This window comes from Somniosus microcephalus, unplaced genomic scaffold (assembly GCF_052327205.1).
Source record: "Somniosus microcephalus isolate GS21.2 unplaced genomic scaffold, FLI_Smic_1.0 unresolved_chr2, whole genome shotgun sequence".
Lineage (NCBI taxonomy): Eukaryota > Metazoa > Chordata > Chondrichthyes > Squaliformes > Somniosidae > Somniosus > Somniosus microcephalus.
The window spans coordinates 44675754-44699872 of record NW_028225180.1 but is presented as its reverse complement, the minus strand read 5'-3'; positions in this window follow the sequence as shown (position 1 = coordinate 44699872).

Below are 24119 nucleotides of genomic sequence, written 5' to 3'. Positions count from 1 at the left end.
CTTTCCTGATTTAACGATATTTTCTATTCATATCTGGTTACTCAGGTGAATTAATTTAAACAGGGACGGGAACTGATAAATACAATCTGACTTCTTCCATCAGTTGAGGGATCTGTAAAGAATGACCATTGATTAAATAATAAACGTAAGAGATTTAGAACTGAGGGTAGGTGAAACTTCTTTAAATGGAGAGTTGTGAGACTGGTTTATTGGAGGCAGAAATTACGTCAATATTCAATTGTACAGATGGATGAATAAAAATAGGTTGAAGTGATGTTGAGGCATTGCGTATGCAGAGATTGGAAGTAATTGTTAGGGTGGAGGGCAATCGCCAACTAAGACTTTTTGGTTCGAATAGCTTGCTCGCCTGTCGTAACACTGCAACATGTTGATGGCCCGTAGAAGTTTTCAGCAAATTTCTGTGAAAAAAGATGTCTAATGTCACCTTGACCAGTCAATGTCTCCATCATTAGACTGATCAGGAGACAAGGCCCCGTTCTATTGGTCCAGGAGACAATGGGGAGCGGAGTCAGATGGGGAAACCAGCGCCTGCAACATTCACACCAAGATTACAGAATTACAGATAACCTCCATTGTAACACGTTGTTTCTACACTAAAGGAAACCGTATCTGTTAATTAAACTGTGGCGATTCCTTCAAGTCCCTGTGGTGTGAGGCAGTTAACGCTGATGCGCACATATTCTACCCCACCGCTGAAGCTCAGTCATGACTGTTCTAGAAACATAGAAGATAGGAGCAGGAGTAGGCCACTTCGCCCTTCGAGCCTGCTCCGCCATTCAACGAGATCATGACTGATCATCCAACCCTAGCACCCGGTCCCTACACCGACAGCCATCCCACACAAGCCCTATCCCCGTAACCCCGCGTATTTAATCCCCCCTAACACTAAGGGCAAATTTTTATCATGGCCCATCAACCTAACCCGCACATCTTTGGACTGTGGGAGGAAACCAGAGCACCCGGAGGAAACCCACACAAACACGGGGAGAATGTGCAAACTCCACAGAGACAGTCACCCGAGGCCGGATTTGAATCCGGGTCCCTGGCACTGTGAGGCAACAGTGCTAACCATTATGCCACCGTGCTGCGGGGTTAGGGCTTGTGTGGGATGGCTGTCGGTGTAGGGACTGGGTGCTACGGTTGGATGACCTCTTTGAATCTTGAGCAGGAAGGGCGCTGTTTTACGGGAATCGATTATGTTCACCCGGTGAAAACGGCAGACATCGAACACACGGCACAAAGTGGAGGAAATGTTCTCTGATACCTGTTCATTCTCACAATAACAAACCATTTCCGTTCTGACGGAGAGGCAGCTATTCTAAAATGGAACATGTGCTGTAATTTAACTCTCGTTCGGACAGGATGCTTTAGATAACTTTTTCATTAAAAAAAAATGTTCAAGGATATTTCATCACATTCTTCAGCTCTTCCCTGAATTTATTTTGGGTAGCTGCATAAATACGTGTGTTTGTACAGGAGCTCAAATACATGAGCATATATTCGGGTTCAGTGGCAATATAGGCAGGGGCTGCATAATCGGCTCGATAATGCACGGTGTTTCTCAGTCTGGTAGTTTAAAAATTAACGATAGCGGATAACCTCAATGGTATAAAACTGTGCAATACACTGAACAGTAAAATGATGCCCCCAGAACGCTGAAGGGAACATCACTCCCAGACACTGCGGTAGTTCTGGTGACCTCATATTAATTCTCTGAAAACTTCAGTCATCCATTGATCAATTAAATTTGTTATGTACTGTAATGATTACTAGTGATGACTCGGCTCGAATGGTGTTGATCCGACTCCAACACTGACAATTATGATCATATTCTAACATTCATGGTGGTGATGTTATTCGAATATTACTGGTGGTGACTGAACTCCAACAGTAGCAGTGGGGAGTCTACTCTGAAATTAGTGGTGCTGACATTCATCTAACATTACTAATTCTGACCACACTCGAACATTACTGGTGATGCCCTACTCTAACATTACTGGTGGTGATGCCACTTTAACATTACTCATGGTAACTATAGGCTATCATTAATGGGAATGGCCCTATCCTAACATTACTGCTGGTGATCCTATTCTAATATTATTGGCGATGAACCTACTCTAACAATACTGGTGGTGATCCTATTCTAACATTATTGGTGTTGACGCTACTCTAACATTATTGGTCTTCACCCAACTCTATTATTACTTTTGGTGACTCTACTCTAACATTACTGGTGGTGATCCTATTCTAACATTACTGGTGGTGGCTCTACTCTAACATTACTGCCGGTGATCCTATTCTAACATTATTGGTGTTGACCATAATCCAGCATTATTGTGGTGACCCTACTCTAAAGTTTCTGGTGGTGACCCTACCCTAACATTACTGGTGGTGACTCTAAACTATCATTACTGAACACCTCGAATTTCTTCACAGGGAGCAAGCAGAAGCAAAGCACAAACAGGAAGGAGTGCACGTCAACCCAAGCACCCCACCAACCCACCCTTTCAATCACCGTCTGCCCCACCTGTGACAGAGGCTGTAGGTCCCGCTTTGGACTCATCAATCACCTGAGAACTCGTTTTTAGTGTGGAAGCAAGTCATCCTCAGTTCCGAGGCACTGCCTAAGAAGAAGAGAAGATTAGTGCTGCTGACCCTAGTCTAACATTACTGGCGTTGACCCTACTCCAACATTAATGGTGGTGACTCTACTCTACAATTAGTGGTGGTGACTCAACCCTATCATTACTGGTGGCGACCCTGGACTAACATTACTGCTGCTGACCATACTCTATCATTACTGGTGTTGAGCCTACACTAACATTATTGGTGGTGAAGCTACTCTATCGTTACTGGTGGTGGCCCGACTCTAACATTACTGGTGTTGATGTTCATTTAAAATTAATAGTCGTGACCTCACACTAACATTAGTGATAGTGAATCTACTCTAATTGTACTGTTGTTGACACTACTAAAACGTTGATGGGAGCAACCCTACTCTAACATTACTGATGGTGACACAAATCTAACATTAGTGAAGGTGACCTTACACCAATATTACAGATGCTGCATCTACTCTAACAATACATGTGGTATCTATCATCTGGCGTTACTGATGAGTACTATACTCCATCATTACTATTGGTGAATGCACTCAACAATGAATAGTGTTAATCCTATTCTAACTTGGTGGTGACAATAATCTAATATTTTGGCGGCGACCCACTCTAACTTTAATGATGGCAACTATACTGTAAAATTAATGGTGATGAACGTGACTATTGATGCCTTTACACTTATTAAAGGGTTTGATAGAATAGACGTCCAGAAGAATTTTATTCACATTTAGGGTGTCCAAAACTAGTAGTCATAAAGATAAGTTAGTCACTATTAAATCCAAAAGGAATTCAGGAGATTCATATTTAGTAAGAGAGTTGTTAGAATGTGGCATTTACTATATAATGGCCCAGAAATTCAGGTCGGGGGGGCTTCCCGCGGGTGCAAGCCCCCGACCTGCACTTACCTAGCACACCGGCCGTTGAGCTGTGGGCCCCCGTGGAATTGCGATCCTGGGCCTCCTCCAACTGCCGCACGCAGTGCTTGCATATCCCAGGGTCGCAGTTAGTTTGATGCGTCCCCTGGGATCTCGTGGACCATGGAGAGCCAATGGTAGCAGGGAATGCTTCATTCATAAGTTTAACAGGAAGACTTGTCAAACCTATAAATACTATAAGCCCCAAAACATCACTAAATCTTCAAATAAATTTTAATAAATCACATTTTTTAAATAAACTATAAATTACATGAAATAACTATTTTAAACAATAATTTAATATATTGAAAAAAATAATTTTATTTTCTAACGGGGCTAAAAATAAACATACCTTTCTTTAAAGTATTTAGAAATAATCAACCTGTGGAAATACGCTTTAATTTTAATTAATTCCCCATTAATTTGTAAATAGCAGGCCTTGTGCCTGCTTTTTACATGCCTAACTTCTGGAGATTTACCTTCCTGGGAAAACCTGCAAAAAAAACGTAAGTTCGATGCACACGCGCTGCCACTCCTGCGCACGCGTTCCACCTCTAACCCCTTCTTTCAGGGGAACGGAAGTGCCGGTTTCCCGCGCATGTGCAGTGCATGCTCGAAACCAGCACTTCCATTGGGCTTACGGGTGAGTACCCCATGCATACTCACCCGTGGAGACCAGAATTTCTGGGCCAATGAGTAGTTCAGGCGAGTGCCACCGATGCATTTAAGAGGAAGCTAGATAGGTACATGAATTAGAAAGAACTAGGAATAGACGATTGAGGTTACATTAAGTAGGGTTGGGGGTGGCAAGTGTAGAGCATAAACACCTACACAGAGCAGTATGGCTAAATTCGCCAGCTTCTGTTCTGTAATCCTATGTCATGTATAATTCTATGTAAAAAAAATTAATAATTTATGAAATGTTAGACTTTATCTCAAGGGAGCCGAAAAACAAAGGGACACAAGTTACACTACAGTTTAAATATTTTTTCCGTCCACCACTGGCGTACCATGGCGGCAGTGTGTACAATCTACAAGATTCACTGCAGCAACTTGCCAAGGATTCTTCGACAGCACCTCTCCCACCAGGAGCTCCACCAGAAGGACAGGAGCAGCAGGTGAAAAGGTACACCATCTTCGCCGAGTCCCTCTCCAAGTCACATACCATCAAGACTTGGGTATATATCACTGATTCTTCAAAGCCGCTGCCTCAAATTCCTGTCACTCCCTAACAGCACTGTAGGATTACCATCATCACACGGAATGCAGCGGTTCAAGAAGATGGTCCACCACCATCTTCTCAGGTGCAACTAGGGATGAGCTATATATTCCAGCCTCTCCAGTGATACCCATACCCGCGACTCACTTTCAATGCTGCCATATTTCCGGGTTAGTACGCCTAGTGAAATGTGATCTTACTGAAGTTGATTATAATTTATATTAAGTATAATTGCATCGTGATTACAACACAATAAAGCCTATTCTGCCCAACTGGTCTTTGCCCGCATTTATACGCCACACCAACTTCCACCCACCCCTCTTCAGCTCACCCTATTACCATATCTTTCCGTTCAGTTCTACGTCATGTGCTTATTCAGCTTTCCCTTAAGTTCACTAAATTCGCTAGGAAAAGAGACGGGAATTAATCTTCATCTGGTAATTAATGATGTCCCAATACATTATGACTGGAACTATATTTTCAAGATGCCGTGAAAGTAGACCAGTGCCAATTGAAATTGTGATCTTCCTGGGAAGGAAACAAAGAATAATAAAAAGGTTTTAATCTTACACCCAGTGCTTTTGGTTTTCCCATCTGATTTCCAGGACCGGTTACTCTTCTGGTCGGTGAATAAGTCCGGGAGCCTCCCCCTCTCACTGGGACTTTCCTTGTACCAGATTGTGGGTTAATATTGGTTCTGATGACGCTCCATTCAATGCTCACTGAAGCCTCCATGTTCCAAGTAAAGTCAGGACAATATCACCTTAGTGAATAAGAAGCAAGTAGCACAGACATTAATATGCCAACATCTCACTTACTAATGATTAAACAATACTCTTTATGGTGTTACAGTCTGACACTGGCAATTTGTGACACTTAACCAAGCTGGCACCGAAACTATATTAATATATTTCTAATTTAATTAATTTCGATTGTAGTTACAAATGTGATGATTTTATGTCATGTACATGGAGTTACTTTCTTTCCATCTGGAGAAGTGCTTCGTTTTCACAATTCATGTGTTCAGGATTTTAATATTTTTTTCATAAAACCAGAAAAAAATGAGATCCCGGAAGATAACTTTGATCCCCAGTCTTGAAGATGAAAGAAGGAATGATTTGGGCCCCAATGATCAGCATATTGTTGCTGCCTTCCGTTTTTTTTTGCACTCCGATATTCGTCCTGAGATTGTGCGCGTCTTGCTTTTGAATGAGTTTTCACTGTAATTATCAACCAAAATAATGTTTTCCTGGGCACATTTATGTTAATCTGCCAATAGCGCCGTGTGAAAATCTTCCCACTTAATTATATCGTGGTGTCTATCATTATAATAATAAAACACTTTTGAAAAAAAAGTTATATTATTGATGTATGAGGCTACACTGTCCATTCAAATACAAAATAACATCATTGCATCAATGTAAAAATTATCTTCTTAATTTGGTTGAACCTATACAAGTTAAGACAATTCTTTTAACTCTACTTTCTGTGAAGTAGAAATTGAATAAACAGATATTAAAAAGAAATTGACAGGATAAGATCCTTCCATTTGCCGAATAAACAGATTTTGGTGGAAATATCTTCATCTCTTCTAATTTCAAAAACGCAACATTAACTCAAGCAGGCATTTTAATTCACTTCTGACGTTCCAAACAACAATCATCTAAAAAACAGATATAGAATTAGAAACGTATTGAAGTTACAGCACAACACAACAGGCCAATTGGCCAAGCGAGTCACTGTTGGAGTTTAACATCAAAGCGGACAAATTACCGAAAATAATATTTGAGATAAAGGAGCTTGTTACAAACCCAGTGCTTATATTCATTAAACAGTGGATTGTGAAATTTTCAACCGCAGCTCGGGATTTCTATATATAAATATTAGCACGGAAAATTCTTATCAGTAAACACGGAATATTGTGTGTAATGGTTGGATGACAATTAAGACATAAGCGTCACTGAAACTTTCAGACTGAAGACATGCAACAATCCGAGAAGATGCTGGATTATTTATGCAGATAAAATTATCACATTTTTATGTATATATTTAAGTTTGAGTGACAGTGCAAAAGAGACGATATCGAGTAAACTTTTATATGTCCCCGCCAGATTTCCCCCTCAATGGAGTTAAATGGAAGGAAAATCGGATGCGGCGTGTAATGGGCACTATTTCCATAGCGCCCATTATATTCCATCGCTCAGAGTTAAAATTACTCCCAATGTTCCCAACAACAGCCATGTCTCTTCCATAAAATGATTTGGATGTTCAGAATAAAGCCGGCATAGCTTACCCGTGATTATCAATCACCGATCGCTGCTCTGGGTCCTGTTTTAGAGCCCGAGAGCCTTGATGATCGGACACTTGGTTAATACTGCCTGATTTAACCGAAATTAATTATTGGCTAGCGTTCGGGAGCGGTGTGGTTCATTTTCACTGGTATTATGAATCACACTCATTGGGTTAATCAACTGCTTTTATGTTATAATTTATGTGCATTCTTTGGGACACCCTATTTCAAAGCATGAGTCCAATACCTGTCTCCCCTGTGAAACTGTTCTAGACAGTTCAATTCAGAGGAGAACAAGAGAGCTTTGAAAGAAACATTGCGGTAACAATGACCTGTAATGTGAGCATGGAATATAACCAAGCCTATTAGAGGAGATACGCTTCCGGGATGGAATAGGACACATGAGATGAAGCAAAGCATTCTAAATTCCATTTCCGGTCTGTAAAATGACAAGCATGATTTTCAGTTTTATTGAAGCCTCTGGGACTGAAAACCGGGCGAAACATATAACAGGCGACCTTAGCGATACCAAATGTGTTCCATTCACTCCCGAGGTGAATTTTCCACCACACCAAGTTTCCTTATTCTTCTGAGTTTTATTTTATCGGAATATTATACATTTGAAGGAAAGCCTTCGGTACCCGCAAAAAAATTGGAAATCGATTGTTCATAGTCATAGAGTCATAGGCCTAGAAATTCAGTATAGCCACTTTTGGGGCGCTAAAGTCGGGCGGCCGCTAAAGATTGCGCCCGGCGCAAATTCGAGGCCACTTCGCCGATATTCACTAGCTTCGCCCTAAGAGTTTGCTCGAGCGCTAAAACTGGCGATGCATGGCTCCCTTTAGGTGCTAAGCCGGACGTGTTGAGCGATACCACCGAGGCTGGGCGCAGTGCAGGTGCGGCCATTTCTTGATTGACAGCAGACACCCTGGCGCCGGCCAGCTCTTAAGGGGGAAGGGTCGAGTTGGTCTGCTGCCACGCCCTGGACACTGGAGTCCTCCAGCTAGGCCTGAACACTGCTGCTGGACCCTAATAGCACCTCAAAGTATGGAGAAGGCCCGTGAACGAGCGCAGCGCTTCTCAGAGCATGATCTGAGGGTGCTGGTTGGCGCTATGGAGAAGAGACGCCATATTTTGTTTCCGGACAATGGGAGGAAGCCGCTGGCACGCGTCTACCGGAAAGCCTGGAGGCATGTCGCCACCAGGGTGACATCCAACAGTGAGGTCCCCAGGAGCGCTGTAAAATGCTGCAAAAAGCTAAATGACCTCGACAGGATTGTCAGGGTGAGTAACCTTTCCAGTCTCCTCCTCATCCTTGCATGTGCACCTCACATTATGGGCAAAGGGACCTGAAAGCCCTAATGGCCAGCCCTCATGCAGCAGCTATGGGACAGTCATGTACATCAATTGCAAATTGTGCACTTAACACACTGGCCAGGCTATTCCACCATGGGAGGCAGTGCACACAAGATCAGGGCTACACACCTTACTTAGAGGCCGTCCTTTCTCTTTCAGGCCAAGCTGGCCAATAAGAAGAGGAGCCGGACTGAGACCGGGGGAGGCGGACTCCAGCTCCAGCTGCTCACCGAGCTGCAACAGCACGTGGAGCGCATCATGGGTGCCCGGGTGATTGGAAATGTTGCATCTGGAGATGCTGACCCTGTTCTGGGCACCAATGGTAAGGACCTCACCTTTTGGACCTCTCTCGTCCCACTTGCACATCAGATCTACATCCTTTGCCACTGTCCGACCAATGCGCTGAATGCCACCACTCATGCATCCCTCGCTGACGCCCTCTCCTCACTCTAAAGCTTCTCTTGTGCCTTCCTGCTTTCAGATGGTGAGGAGGAGGTCCCTGAAGTTGCCAGTGACAGCCCCTCAGAAGAGGAGGTGGAGGAGGAGCCAGAGGAAGGCGGCCCATCAGGGGAACCCTCAGCCGCGGCAAGCCATGCCAAAGTAGGGGAGATATCTTCCCTGGAGGGGAGCGTGGGGGAAGTGTCGGTGGGGAGTGTAGCTCCTGGGACCAGCGGCCTGCAGAAATGCGGGAGGGGGGTGGAAGCTCAGCGGCCTTCTCCCCAGAGGGGGGAAGGTTTGGAGGGGAGTCCAATTGCTGGGCCCAGCGGCGTCCAGCAACGCAGGAAGGGTCGGCCAGTTCGGCGGCCTTCTCCCCAGAGGGAGAGTCCAGCTTCCAGTCCGGAGACGCTCAACGCCGAGGAGATGCGCCGCCTCGAGGACATGTCCGTGGACTCGGAGCACTGGCATACGGAGCTCATGGGGGTTGTGGCACGGATGTCTGAGGCCATTGAGTCCCTGTCTCGGAGTGTGACCGAATTCGTGGCCTCTCTGGCAGCGACTGGCCAGGTGATCAGTGGTGCCATGCAGTCACTGGCTGCTCTGATGCGGTCACAGAACAGGGCAACACGGGCACTCACTGCTGCCACACTCGCTGTGTCAGCCCGGCATTGCCAGGGCACCCGGCACGCTGCAGCAGCACAGCGGTCTGTCCCTCGGCAGATTGCTGCGCATGCTGCAGTGCTGGCCCAGGCAAGTGCCAGTGTCTCAGGCGACCAGTGAGTGCCTGCCATCCGCCAGCTTGCCCCCATTCCTCCAGCTGCCACTGCCACTCCCCCAGTGGAGCTGCCACGAGCTGCTGCAGCGACTGATGCTGGCCAGCCACTGCTGCAGCATTCACCAGCCGGCCCCTCGAGGGCCAGGCCTCGTCTAGGCCGACCCCCAAGGGCATCTGCCGTCACGACATGTGCCCCTCAGGCGCCTTCCCCCAGCTTTGCAGCAGCCACTGGCCTCACTTTGAGGTGGAGCAGCAGGGCGTGCAGGGGCCGCCAAAGTTTGCAGAAGGCATCGCCCTCGCGGAACACAAAGTAGAGGGTGTGTCCAAATGTTGTGTTTTTTGGAATGGGTGTTTTGTGAAGGCCGAGGATGAAGGCCATTTTTGTTGACATCTTTTGTTAATCCTCCCCAGGTTGTGGGAGTGAGTCATGTGTGTGAGTGTTTTTTGGGGGTTTCGTGGGTTTTGGGTTTTCATGTGGGAAGGGCCCTAAGTTTGTACAATAAACCATTTTATTTATTCACATTGTCCATGTTTGATCATTGAAGTGTTTGTTGCCTTAACCGGCTGAGGGCTTGCCGAGCAGCTGCAATCATGTTCTTTCATTGGCACAAGCCATTCCCTGATAGGGGGCCTAGAAGTGACGTTCAATAAGCCGCCGACGGGTGGCCCTTGGACCTTCTGCCTCCCTCCTGGGCTGGTACTCCTCGTGCTCCTCCTCCTCATGCTCCTCCTGCTCCTCCTCCTGAGGTGGTGGTCCACCGTGAGGTGGCAGTGCCTGAGTCCTGCGGATAGCCAGGTTGTGCAGCATGCAGCAAACGATGACGAATTGGGAGACTCGATCCTGCGAATACTGGAGGGCTCCCCCGGAGCAATCCAGACAGCGGAACCATTGCTTCAGGAAGCCGATTGTTTGTTCGATGAGGTTCCTGGTCGCTTGATGGCTCTCGTTGTATGCCTCTTCAGCAGGGGTCATGGGCGCGCGGAACGGGGTCATGAGCCAGGTACACAAAGGATAGCCTTTGTCCCCGATAAGCCATCTTCTTGGGTGAGGCTGTGCCTGAAACATGTCAGCCACAGTTGTCTGTCGCAGGATAAAGGCATCGTGGCTGCTGCCTGGAAAGCGGGCATTGACAGCTAGGATGCGCTGCCTGTGGTCACACACCAGCTGTACGTTGAGGGAATGGTAGCCCTTCCGGTTGTGGTAATCCTCGGCATGCTCTAGAGGTGCCCAAAGAGCCACATGCGTGCAGTCAATGGCGACCTGCACCATGGGGAAGCCCGCTTTCTTGCAAATCCCACTGCACGCTGCTGCTGCTTGTCCAGGGTCATGGGGAAGGAGATGAATTGACGTCTCCTTCTGAAAAGTGCATTGGTCACCTGGCGGATGCAGCAATGCACGTCGAACTGGGAGATATTAGCGATGTCCCCAGCAGCGGATTGGAAGGAGCCGGTGGCATAGAAGTTGAGAGCCACCGTCACCTTCACTGCCAGCAACAGAGACGTCCTGTGCATCAGCTGTGGACGCAGATCTCTGTGAAGCAGCTGGCAGATGTCTGCAACCACCTCCCTTCTGAATCGCAGCCTCCTAACACACTGCGAGGCAGACAAGTTGTGATAGGAGAACTGCTGGCGGTATACCCTGGGTGGGTAAGGCCTCACTTGGCGACGCCTGTTGCCCCCTCTGCGTCCAGCCAGGGCTGCCACTCTCTCACGGCGTCTGTAAGCCCTTCCGACATAAGGCTGAAACTCAGCATTGGCACCCAATGCAGCCCCCATAATACGCTGGCAAACACTGAGATCTCAATGAAGGCAAAGATAATTGCAAAGCTCTGGCCCGAAGCCAAAAATAACTGTCCTAGTGTTGGGCCAAAGCAGGAAGCTCTCTTCCTTGGTCTCTCTCCAGAAATCCGTTGCACAAGAGTGAATGCTGCAAAATGGCTGCCCTTTATAGTGCAGGGTAAGTGCCCTTTAATTTGCGCTCCCCGCGGCCCGCCTCGGCAGTGTACCGTTTCACTTCACAGTCGTTAGGGCCGCCCGGCGCACAATGGGGTGGCGCAATTGAAGTTCCGGTTCCGGGCGCACAAAGGGCGTTGCACGACGAAATGACGTCATGATCTGCGCGCGCAGCTGAGTGCACGCAAAGACTTTGCGCCGGTGCTAAATGTCTACTGAAGTTGGGGCGAGGCGCAGATCACGCTGCGCCCGGGCGCTAAGCGCCTAGCGCTCGAGATCTGCAACTCCTAAGGCGCTAACGGCTGGCACAGCCAACTGAATTTCTAGGCCATAGAGTCATAGAGTTATACAGCACAGAAAGAGGCCCTTCGGCCCATTGCATCCACGTCGTCCATCAAGCCCTGTCTAATCTAATCCCATTTTCCAGCATTTCGTCCGTAGCCTTGTATGCTATGCCATTTCAAGTGCTCAACCAAATGCTTCTTGAATGTTTTGAGGGTTCCTGCCTCTACCACCCATTCAGGCAGTGAGTTCCAGATTCCAACCACCCACTGGGTGAGAAAGTTTTTCCTCAAATCCCCTCTAAACCTCCTGCCCCTTACCTTGAATCTATGCCCCCTTGTTATTGACCCCTCTACTCAGGGGAAAAGTTCCTTTCTATCCACCCTATCTATGCCCCTCATAATTTTGTATACCTCAATCAGGTCCCCCCTCAGCCTTCTCTGCTCCAAGGAAAACAACCCCAGCCTGTCCAGTCTTTCTGCATAGCTGAAGCACTCCAGCCCAGGTAACATCCTGGTAAATCTCCTCTGCACCCTCTCCAAAGCAATCACATCCTTCCTATAGTGTGGCGACCAGAACTGCACACAATACACCAGCTGTGGCCTTACCAGCGTTTTGTGCAGCTCCATCATAACCTCCCTGCTCTTATATTCTATGCCTCGGCTAATGAAGGAATGTATCCCATATGCCTTTTTATCCACCTTATCCACATGTTCTGCTGCCTTCAGGGATCTATGTACATGCACACCAAGGTCCCTCTGATCCTTTGTCTTTCCTAGGGTCTTACCATTCATTGTTTATTCCCTTGCCTTGTTAGTCCATCCAAAATGCATCATCTCACACTTTTCAGGGTTCAATTCCATTTGCCACTGTTCCACCCATCTGACCAACACATCAATATCGTCCTGTAGCCTGAGGCTTCCCTCCTCGCTATTTACACCCCACCAATTTTCGTGTCATCTGAGAACTTACTGATCATACCTTTTACATTCACATCCAAATCATTAATGCAGACCACAAACAGCAAGGGACCCAGCACCGATCCCTGTGGTACCCCACTGGACACAGGCTTCCAGTCACAAAAACAACCTTCCACCATCACCTTCTGCCTTCTGCCACTAAGCCAGTTTTGGATCCAATGTGCCAAGGCATCCTGGATCCCATGGGCTCTTACCTTCCTGACCAGTCTCCTATGTGGGACTTTATCAAAAGCCTTACTGAAATCCATGTAAACCACATCCACTGCACTACCCTCATCCACACACCTAGACACCCCCTCGAAAAATTCAATCAAATTGGTCAGACATGATCTTCCATTGACAAAGCCATGCTAGCTATTCCTAATCAATCCCTGCCTCTCCAAGTGGAGACCAATTCTGTCCCTCAGAATTTTTTCAACTAATTTCCCGTGTTCACCCACTATTCTCCAATTATCAATTAGACCCGTTTTGTGTTCTGGCCTATGTCCAATTTCAACCACATATTGGGATACTGCTTAGTTTTGGTTCATTTGTTATGGAGACTTCAGAGTAAACGACCTCTCCCTTTACAATGGCTAAAATATGCAGGCAACTGACCGCTCTCTGGGCTGAGTACCATCTAGGTAGAGCTCAATGAGTGAGCACTCTGATACTGACACCGAACTATCGTGTTAGGTTTGCTTAGTTTTCGTAACAAAATGTGACATATTTAGTTGGAGAAATAAAGTTGTCTATCAACAAGCAGTAGATGATTTTAAAAGGATATTGTTACCAAATAGGTGCATGACTTCAGAAAGCACTAAAAGTAATTTTCTATTTCCTGTTCTCACCTTCATACCGTGCATCCGATGAGTCAATAAACTTTCTCGGTTTAGGTGGTGATCTAAAACGTGAGTCTAAGACGGCGGGAGACGTAAGTCCGCATGACATTATCTGGGTTGGGGCTATGCATTGTAGCAGGTTGTGCACAAAATCAATAGCAATCGAAATACAGCCAGTGGTTTCAGCAGCTGTATATTTTGGTGCAGCTTTAGATTCCAGCACAAAATGACTCCTCCCGTTTGATTTCATTCTTACCTATCCAAATATAGCCATAGTGTCTCCAGCAAGGGCTGCTCTCCTGCCCCTGTTACCTTTGGCGTTTTCACAAAGATTTAAGCTTCGCCCTTCCTCATTCACAACTGCCCCTTGGTGACATCATCAGAAGAATTGGAGTCAGATTCCAAAAGTGCTGACGTCGTAACTCTCGGAATCTACGGCCCTTGAATATAGATTATGAAGAAGGGTGATGCAAATTGACGTTTTTAAAATACTTAAATTATTTGATAGATTTTTATTTTAAATGGTGGGGGAGTCCAGAAATAGGTAGGCATAGCCTTAAAATTAGAGCAAGCGACGGTCAGGGCTGATGTCAGGAAGCACGTCTTCACTCAAATGGTAATGGAAATCTGGAACTCTTTCCCTAAAAGAGCTGTTGAGGCCATGTCAATTCAAAAATGTGAAACTGAGATTAATAGATTTTTGTTAGCAACGGTATTAAGGGTTGCTGAACCAAGGTGGGTGGATGGAGTTAAGGTGCAGAGCAGCCAACATGTAATGGAATGGAGGAAAACGATCCAGGAGTTGAATGGATTCATTCTTTTCCTATATTCCTAAACCCAAAATGCAGTTGGACTTCTTACATGACTTTTCCTACCGGCATGGGTACATCAAAGGAATTGTGTCTTTGAACATTAGGTGTCTCTGTTCAGTGACACCTTTCAGTGTCTTTCCATTCCTTACAAAATCTAATATGCCACACTTATCCCTATTAAAAACCAGCAGCCGTCTCTATCCCCACTTCTCAAACTTATTTCCTGAAAGTGCTGTCAGTCCTGATCGCTGTTTAGCAAACTTCTTACGTTTCTGTCTCAGCAAATTTCGAAATTGTTCTTGCTATTTCCAAATTTAAATTATCGTAAAACACAAAGGACAAAACTGGATTCCTGTAGTACACTTCAAACGCAGCTCTAACCTTTCTCAATCTAGCTAACATTAATTCAAGCTAACTTTTTGAATCTTTTCCATCAGGCGCATTTTTATTCAAGCTTCTACATATTCTCTGATCCAAAGAGTTTCATTAATCTAGGGTGTAGTTACAGGATAATTAACGATATAAAGACGTGAAGCTTTTTGTTCTTTTACAAGCCCTTGGTCAGGCCTCAGTTTGAGAAATGTGCTCCATTTTGGTCCCTTCCAAAGATAGTTGAACTTGAGGATAGTTTAGGTAGAGAGGAGGGCCACAAGATTAATGCTCTTCTCCAAGTATCCTAGTTACCAAAATTGGCTCAAAGAGATGGGTCTGCATACTTTGGAGAAGCGTAGATATAGTGGTGAAATTATTAAGATTTATAAGATGATGATGGGATTAAATTCCCTTTTTCTAGACAAAATGCTTCAACTAAATAGTTTAGGGTGGACCAGGTTTTCAAGTGCCAGTTCTCGGTAAGATTTTAGGAGAAAGTTATTTCATCAAGGTGTAGTGGACCTGTGGAACAGGCTACTGGCTTGTGTGGTGGATGCATCAATTCCATCAAGCGAGGGCTGGACCTGCAACTGGCTGGTGTGGAGATCACCTGGTACAAAGGGAAGATCCACGTTAAAGTTAATCTGGCCCAGTGTGATCTCATGGATTATTTGTAATCACCTAAAGGGGTCGGAGAGGAGTTTTTCACATTTGTTGCCACTCATGATCCTGGATTTTGACCTGTTATGCCGCCTCTTCCAGTAGATGACGTGGTTTTGGGTGGGGAGGTGAGTTTATATACTGTGAAGCACGGGGTTTCACAAATCTCCGGGACAGGCTGAATGGACTTGTAGGTCGCTGTCTGTCCGCCATTTTTCGTAAGTTGCGAACACGCCTCTTGTGGAAAACCTTATCAAACACCTGATACAAATTCATGCTATGTCTTTACTTCATCCACTCCATCTATGCAATCGGTACAAGTTGTCAAACATGACTTGACTTTCTTAAACCCATGCAGACAGCCCTTTTTTAACCCCTGCATTTCTAAGTGCTCCCTAATTTTATCTCGGATTTTTTATTTGAAGCTTTTGCCCAACAACTGACGTTTCACTTACTGGTCTGCATTCAGCTTACAGTTTGGTGCAAAGTTCAGATCAAACCCCAGCGACCCAACTTGGGAAATGGGCTCAAACTGAGGCATCAGATCAACATTGCCAATTATCAGAAATCGTTGCAGCATCTCAACATAAACTAAACTGACTCAATTCTACAGAAATGAACAAAACATAGCAACATCCCTCTGCTTCGCTGTTTTTTTCAGGGACACCTCTCCCACTAATAGATTCGACAGAACTTAAACTCAAGCTGTAAACCTCCAACAGATGTGCAGCTGCTGAAACCATGGCTGTGGTTGGGTTTCTATAGACAATGTGCAGAAATTGCTCAAAGCACAGGCCTGACTCAGATAATCTCTTGCAGATATGCGTGTCCCGCCATCTTAGAATCACTTCGTTGATCACCACCTAAACCCAGATGTGTTATTGACTGGTCGGGTGTATTGAGTGGAGGTGAAAACAGGAAGTAAGAAATTTTAACATTTACTCGTTCTCACAGTCAGACAATTATTTGGTAAAACATCCTTGTATACCGTCCACCACTCGTGTATAGTCAGCATTATTCCACAACTAAATTGAATCAGAGAATGGTGCAGCACAAATGGAGGCCATTCGAGTGATCATGCCCATGCTGGCAGTTATCTGTCAAATTCTGTTATGAAAATTAAATAACAAAACTAATACGCAAGCATTGGATCAGTGCCAGCATATTGACCTCTTCCACTCTGCTATTATCAACCTACAGCGTACTGGGCCCATCGAGAGGGGAATTGGCCACACGTTTTAGCTGCTGAAAAGGGAGAGGTCGTTTATTTAGCGTTCTCTGTAATTAAGAGTCAGAATTTGGCCAGTGATTGCATGCTCACCATAGAATTATATGGTTGAGGGCTAGATTCCTACTCCAGCACACAATCTAGGATGACACTCCCAGTGCCAGCACTAAGGAAACGCTGCACTCATGGAAGTGCGGACTTTCAGATAAGGCTTTGAAGCAAGACTCCCTCTATATTGAAGAGGAGCATAGGAGTTCTCCCTGGTGTCAGCTGTGGCTCAGTGGGTAGCACCCTCGCTTCTGAGTCATAAGGTTGTGGGCCCAACTCCCACTCCAGGAACTTGAGCACATAAAGATAGGCTGACAATCCAGTGCAGTGCTGAGGGAGCGCTGCACTGTCGGAGGTGCCGTCTTTCATCTGAGCCGTTAAACCGAGGCCCGATTCACACGCTCAGGTGGACGTTAAAGATCCCATGAAGAAGAGTAGTGGAGTGATCCCGGGTCTCCTGGCCAATACTTCTCCGTCAACCATCATAACCAAAACGGATTATCTAATCATTATCACATTGCTGCTTGTGGGAGCTTGCTGTGCGCACATTCGCTACCTCACTTCCCACATTACAACAGTGACTACGATTCAAAAGTACTTCATTGTCTGTAAAATTCTTTGAGACGTCCGCTAGTCGTGAAAGACGCTATATAAATGCAGGTCTTTCTTTTGTTTCTTTGTTGTCCTGGGCCAATATCGACCAATCAACCAACATCATTAAAAACGTTTAAGTGGTCATTATCACACTGCTGTTTGTGGTAGCTGGCTCTGCGCACATTAGCAACCACCTTTCCTACATTACAACAGTGCCATTACTTCAAAATTACTTAACGTGCGTTGGTCCCGAGGTGGTGAACGGTGCTATAGAAATCCAAGTTCTTAATTTCAATGAACGTTTAGGTTTAAATAGCATCATAAAATAATACTAGCTGAGGGTGATGGTCGAAGGTTCTTTTTGTGATGGGAAGCCTGTGTCCAGTGGTGTACCGCAGGGATCGGTGCTGAGTGCTTTGCTGTTTGTAGTGTATATTAATGATTTAGATTTCAATGTAGGAGGTATGATCAGTAAGTTTGCAGATGATACTAAAATTGGTGGAGTGGTAAATAGCGAGGAGGGAAGTCTCATGCTACAGGACGATATAGATGGGATAGTTAGATGGGCAGAGCTGTGGCAAATGTGTGAGGTGATGAATTTTGGGAGGACTAACAAGGCAAGGGAATACATAATGAATGGTTGGATCCTAGGAAGGACAGAGGATCAGAGGGACCTGGGTGTGCATATACATAGACCCCTGAAGGCAACAGGACAGATAGATATGGTGGTTAAAAAGGCATATGGGATACTTGCGTTCATTAGCCGAGGCTTATAATATAAGGGCAGGGAGGTTATGATGGAGTTGCACAAAACGTTAGTTAGGCCACAGCTGGATAACCTGTGTAGTTCTGGTCGCCACACTATAGGAAGGATGTGATTGCATTGGAGAGGCTGCATAGGAGATTCAGCAGGATGCTACCTGGGCTGGAGCGTTTCAGCTATGAAGAGAGACTGGATAATCTGGGCTTGATTTCCTTAGAGCAGGGAAGGCTGAGGGGGAACTGGTTGAGGTGTACCTAATTATGAGGAGCATAGCTAGGGTAGGACCTTTCCCCTTAGTAGAAGGTTCAATAACCAGGGGGCACAGTTTCAAGGTAAGGGGCAGGAGGTTTAGAGGGGATTTGAGGGAATACTTTTTCACCCAGAGGATGGTTGGACTCTGGAACTCACGGCCTGAAAGGGTGGTAGAGGCAGGGACCCACACAACATTCAAGAAGCATTTAGGCGAGCACGTGAAATGTCATAGCATACAAGGCAACGGGCCAAGTGCTGGAAAATGTGATTAGAATAGACAGGGCTTGATGGCCGGTGCGGACACGATGGGCTGCAGGGCCTCGTTCTGTGCTGTATAACTCTATGACTCTATGACTCATTTGATACCGAGCCACATATGCAGATATTAGGACAGGTTAATACAAGCTTGGCCCATGTGATCGGTTTTAAGCAACGCCTTAGTGGAGGAGAGAGAGAGGGAGAGAGTGGTTCAAGTTTATGGAAGTTTTACCAGGGTTTAGGGGATTTGAAGCTGAAGGCACGGCCGCCAAAGATGGAGCGATAAAAATCGAGGATGAGCAAGAGCACAGAATTGGAGGAACTAAATATCTCAGTGTGTTGTAGGGCTGGAGCAGATTAGGGGAAAAAGTTCCTTTCTATCTACCCTGTCTATGCCCGTCATAATTTACTACAGCCTCAGCCTTTTCTGCTCTAAGGAAAATAACCGCAGCCTGTCTAGACTCTCTTCATAGCTGAAGTGCTCCAGCCCAGGTAACATCCTGATGAATCTCCTCTGCAACCTCTCAAATGCAATCACATCCCTCCTATCGTGTGGCGACCAGAACTGCACATATTTTTCCAGCTGTGGCCTAACTAGCGTTTTGTACAGCTCCATCATAACCTCCCTGCTCTTATATTCTATGACTCGGTTAATGAAGGCAAGTATCCCATATGCCTTTCTAACCACCTCATCTACCTGTCCTGCTGCCTTCAGAGCGATATGTACATGCACACCAATGTCGCTCTGATCCTCTGTCCTTCCTCGGATCCTACCATTCATTGTGTATTGCCTTGCCTTGTTAGTCCTCCCAAAATGCATCACCTCACACTTTACACTGTTAAATTCTATTTGCCACTGTTCTGTCCATCTAATTTCCATTTGCCACAGTTCTGCCCATCTAAATTGTGTTTGACAATCGCTCCTGTGAAGCGCCTTGGACAATTTTACTTCATTAAAAGGCACTATATAAATGCAGGATGTTGTTGATGATGATGTGGACCAGCCGCCTTTCAGTAGTTCTCCCCGATTTTCGCTCTCATTGTCTACACTGGCGAAGAACTTGGTCTCTTGCTGGGAACGATTGCCAAGCGTGTTGCACAAGTTCAACATGGGCTCACAGACGTGAGGACGAAACTAACTGAAATTGGGCTTCCGGCTATCTCTGCTTAAAATCTACAAGCTTCTGATGCCAATCGTCCGATGAGCTCGTTGGTCGAGACACAGGAAAATTCGTTTAGCACCGACAGCCAGCCAGCCCCTGAGGAAGGGAGGGAGGCAAAAGTTAAGAGAGTGACCCCAGTTCCTATTCCTGTACCATCTGACAAGTCAAAAACTGCTTCATTTACATTCTCTGGGCAGCCTCCCAAGTTCCGTTTAAGGACCATTACAGATGAAGTGGAGAAATTGTAATGCTGAATAAGGAAATGGCAGATACATTAAATAAATACTTTCTATCTGTCCTCACAGAAGAATACATAAAAAACAATCCAGAAATAGTGGGGAACCATGGATCTAGTGGGAATGAGAAACTTAAAAACATTAGTATCAGTAAAGAAATAGGCTGGAGAAATTAATGGGACTAAAAACCGGTTAATTCCCAGGACCTGATGGCCAATATCCTCGGGTTTTAAAAGAGGTGGCTACAGAGCTAGTGGATGCCTTGGTAACGAAGCACTTAGAAAATCAAAATATGATTGGGCACCTTCAACACAGATTTATGATTCTAATAGAATTTCTTGAAGTTGTAACTAGCAGGGTAGATAAGGGGAAACAGTGGGCATAGTATATTTGGATTCCCAAAAGGCTTTCGATAGGGTGCCAAATAAAAGGCTGCTATGTAAGATAAGGGCTCATCGGATTGGGGGTCATATATTAACATGGATTGGGGATTGGTTATCGGACAGAAAACAGAAGATGAATAAACGGGTCATTTTAAGGTTGGAAGGCTGTAACTAGTGGGGTACTGCAAGGATCAGTGCTTGGGCTGCAGCTATTTACAATCTATATCAATGGTTTCGATGAGGGGCTAAGTATAATATATCCAAGTTGGCTGATGATACAAAGCTAGGTGCAATCGCATTGAGTTTAAGCAGACTTTGGTAAGTGTGAGAGTTCGGGCAATTGGGAGGTGAGGGGATGCTTTTGCTCTGTTTTGCTTCCCTCTCTCAGGCTAATCCAACACTGAGGACGTGGAGCAGCGAGACAATTCAACCAGACAGGTCCCCCAGACAGCATTCATGAAGAGGTTGGTGATCAGCTGGTTGGTAGGTCCTCTTCCTTTTCTTCTATAATTTTAAGTTGATAAGTCCTATTAAATAGTGGTGTAATATTATCATCTATATCGGGGCAGAGAGTCTTCATAACTAATAATAAGAAATTTAATTAATTACACAGATATGGGTGAACAGGTGATGTGTCACTGTTGCGAAATGTGGGAGCTGGTGGACCCCATTGAGGCTCACGGTGCTTACATTTGTGATAAGTGTTTGCTGCTAGAGGAACTCAAGCTCCATGTTAAAGTGCTTGAGACCGAGCTTCAGACACTGCGACACATCAGGGAGGGGGAGAAGTTCCTGGACTCTATGTTTCAGGAGGTGGTCACACCTATGAAATTAATTACTGCAGATGTAGTCCTTGGTCAGGGACAGGATGGTGTGACTACGAGTGAGGAAGGTACAGGGATCCAGGATGTAGTTTTGAAGGAGCCGCAGCCCTTGCTCTTGTCAAGCAGGATCGAGGTTCTTACTCCCTGTGAGGGCGGGAGCAGTGACTGCAGGGAGGATGAGCAACCTGGCCACAGCACCGTGGTACAGGGGGCCATTCAAGTGGAGGGAGTAAAAAGAAATGTTGTATTGGTAGGGGATAGTATCATTAGGGGGATAGATAGGGTTCTCTGCAGTCAAGAGCGGGAGTCCCGAAGGCTGTTTTGCCTGCCCGGTGCCAGGGTTTTGGACATCTCTTCTGGGCTGGAAAGAAACTTGGAGTGGGAGGGGGAGGATCCAGTTGTCGTGGTGCATGTTGGTACAAACGACGTAGATAAGACAAGGAAGAAGGTTCTGTTAAAGGAGTATGAGCAGCTAGGGGCTAAATTAAAAAACAGAACCTCAAGGTTAATAATCTCTGGATTATTACCTGAGCCACGAGCGAAATTAGCTAGGATAAATAAACTTAAAGAGTTAAATGCGTGGCTCAAAGACTGGCGTGGGAGAAATGGGTTTTGCTTCTTGGGACACTGGCATCAGTAATGGGACAGGAGGGAGCTGTTCCATTGGGACGGACTCCACTTGGCCAGTGCTGGGACTAGAGTCCTGGCGAATCATATAACTAGGACTGTAGAGAAGGCTTTAAACTAATTAGTGGGGGGGAGGTTTCTAGAGTGCAAATAACAGAAATTACAATGGAGAAGGTCATAGACTTAGGTAGCAGTGGGGAAATTAAAAAACAAAACGTGTCAGGAAAGGACAGAAGGTATGGATTAAAAGCTAAAGTAGTAAAAGGGGAAATAACAGGGACTAAGTGTCACAAAACATATTTAAAAGTTCTTTATCTGAATGCACGTAGCATTCGTAACAAAATGAGTAAGTTAACAGCACAAATAACTACATATGGGCATGATCTTGTGGCCATTACAGAAACATGGCTGCAGGGTGACCATGACTGGGAATTAAACATACCAGGTTATTTAACAATCAGGAAGGACAGGCAGGAAGGGAGGGGAGGTGGGTGGCTATGTTAATAAAGGAAGGAATCACCATAATACAGAGAAATGATAATGGGTCAAAGGAGCAGGGTAGTGAAACAGTTTGGGTGGAGATAAGGAATAATAAGGGGAAAAAAACACTAGTGGGCGTAGTCTATAGGCCTCCGAACAGTTGCAACTCTGTTGGACGGAGTATTAATCAGGAAATAGTTGAGGCTTGTAATAAGGGAACAGCTATAATTATGGGGGATTTTAACTTTCATATTAACTGGAGAAATCAAATTGGGCAGAGAAGCCTTGAGGATGAGTTCATTCAGTCTATTAGGGATGGGTTTCTTGAGCAGTATATAACCGAACCGACCAGGGGGCAAGCAACCTTAGATTTGGTCCTGTGTAATGAGACAGGATTAATAAAAAATGTCCTAGTAAAGGATCCCCTTGGAATGAGAGACCATAACATGGATGAATTCCATATTCAAGTAGAGGGTGAGAAGGTTGGATCTCAAACAAGCGTGCTGAGAATGAATAAAGGAGTCTATGAAGATATGAGAGCGGAATTGATTAGAGTGCAATGGGAAAATAGATTAAAGGGTAAGACAGTACATGATCAGTGGTGTACATTTATGGAGTTATTTTACAACTTCCAAAAAATATATATTCCACTGAGGACAAATGGGTGCAAAAGAAAATATAGCCATCCGTGGCTAACTAAAGTAATTAAGGATAGTATCCGACTAAAAACAAGGGCATATAAGGTAGCCAAATCTAGTGGGAGGATAGAAGATTGGGAAGTCTTTAAAAAACAGCAACAAATAACTAAAAGATTGATTAAGAAGGGGAAGATAGATTATGAAAGTAAATTAGCAAAAAATATAAAAACAGATAGCAGAAGATTCTATAGTTATATAAAAAGAAAAAGGGTGGCTAAAGTAAATGTTGGTCCCTTAGAGGATGAGACCGCGAAATTAATGGTGGGAAACATGGAGATGGCATAAACGCTGAACAAATATTTTGTACCTGTCTTTATGGTAGAGGACACTAAGAATATCCCAACACTGGACAAACAGGGGGCTCTAGGCAGAAAGGTGTTAAATATGATTAAAATCACTAAGGAAGTGTTACTTGGTAAAATAATGGGACTCAAGCCACATAAATCCCCTGGACCTGATGGGTTACATCCTAGGGTCTTGAGGGAAGTGGCGGTAGGGATTGTGGATGCATTGGTAATAATTTTCCAAAACTCCCTGGACTCTGCAAAGGTCCTGGCAGATTGGAAAACTGCTAATGTAACACCCTTAATTAAAATGGGTAGCAGGCAGAATGCTGGAAACTATAGACCTGTTAGCCAAACTTCTGTGGTTGGTAAAATGTTGGAGTCTATTATTAAGGAGACAGTAACGGGACATTTGGATAAACATAATTTAATAGGACAAACTCAGCATGGTATCATGAAGGGGAAGTCATGTTTGACAAATTTGCTTGAGTTCTTTGAGGAAGTAACATACAGGGTGGATAAAGGAGAACCAGTGGATGTAGTGTATTTAGACTTCCAAAAGGCATTTGACAAGGTGCCACACAAAAGATTATTGCTTAAGATAAATAACCACGGGATTGGGGGTAATATTCTGGCATGGCTGGAGGATTGGCTCTCTAACAGAATGCATAGAGTTGGGATAAATGATTCGTTCTCAGACTGGCAATCAGTAACTAGTGGTGTTCCGCAGGGGTCAGTGCTGGGTCCCCAACTCTTTACAATCTATATTA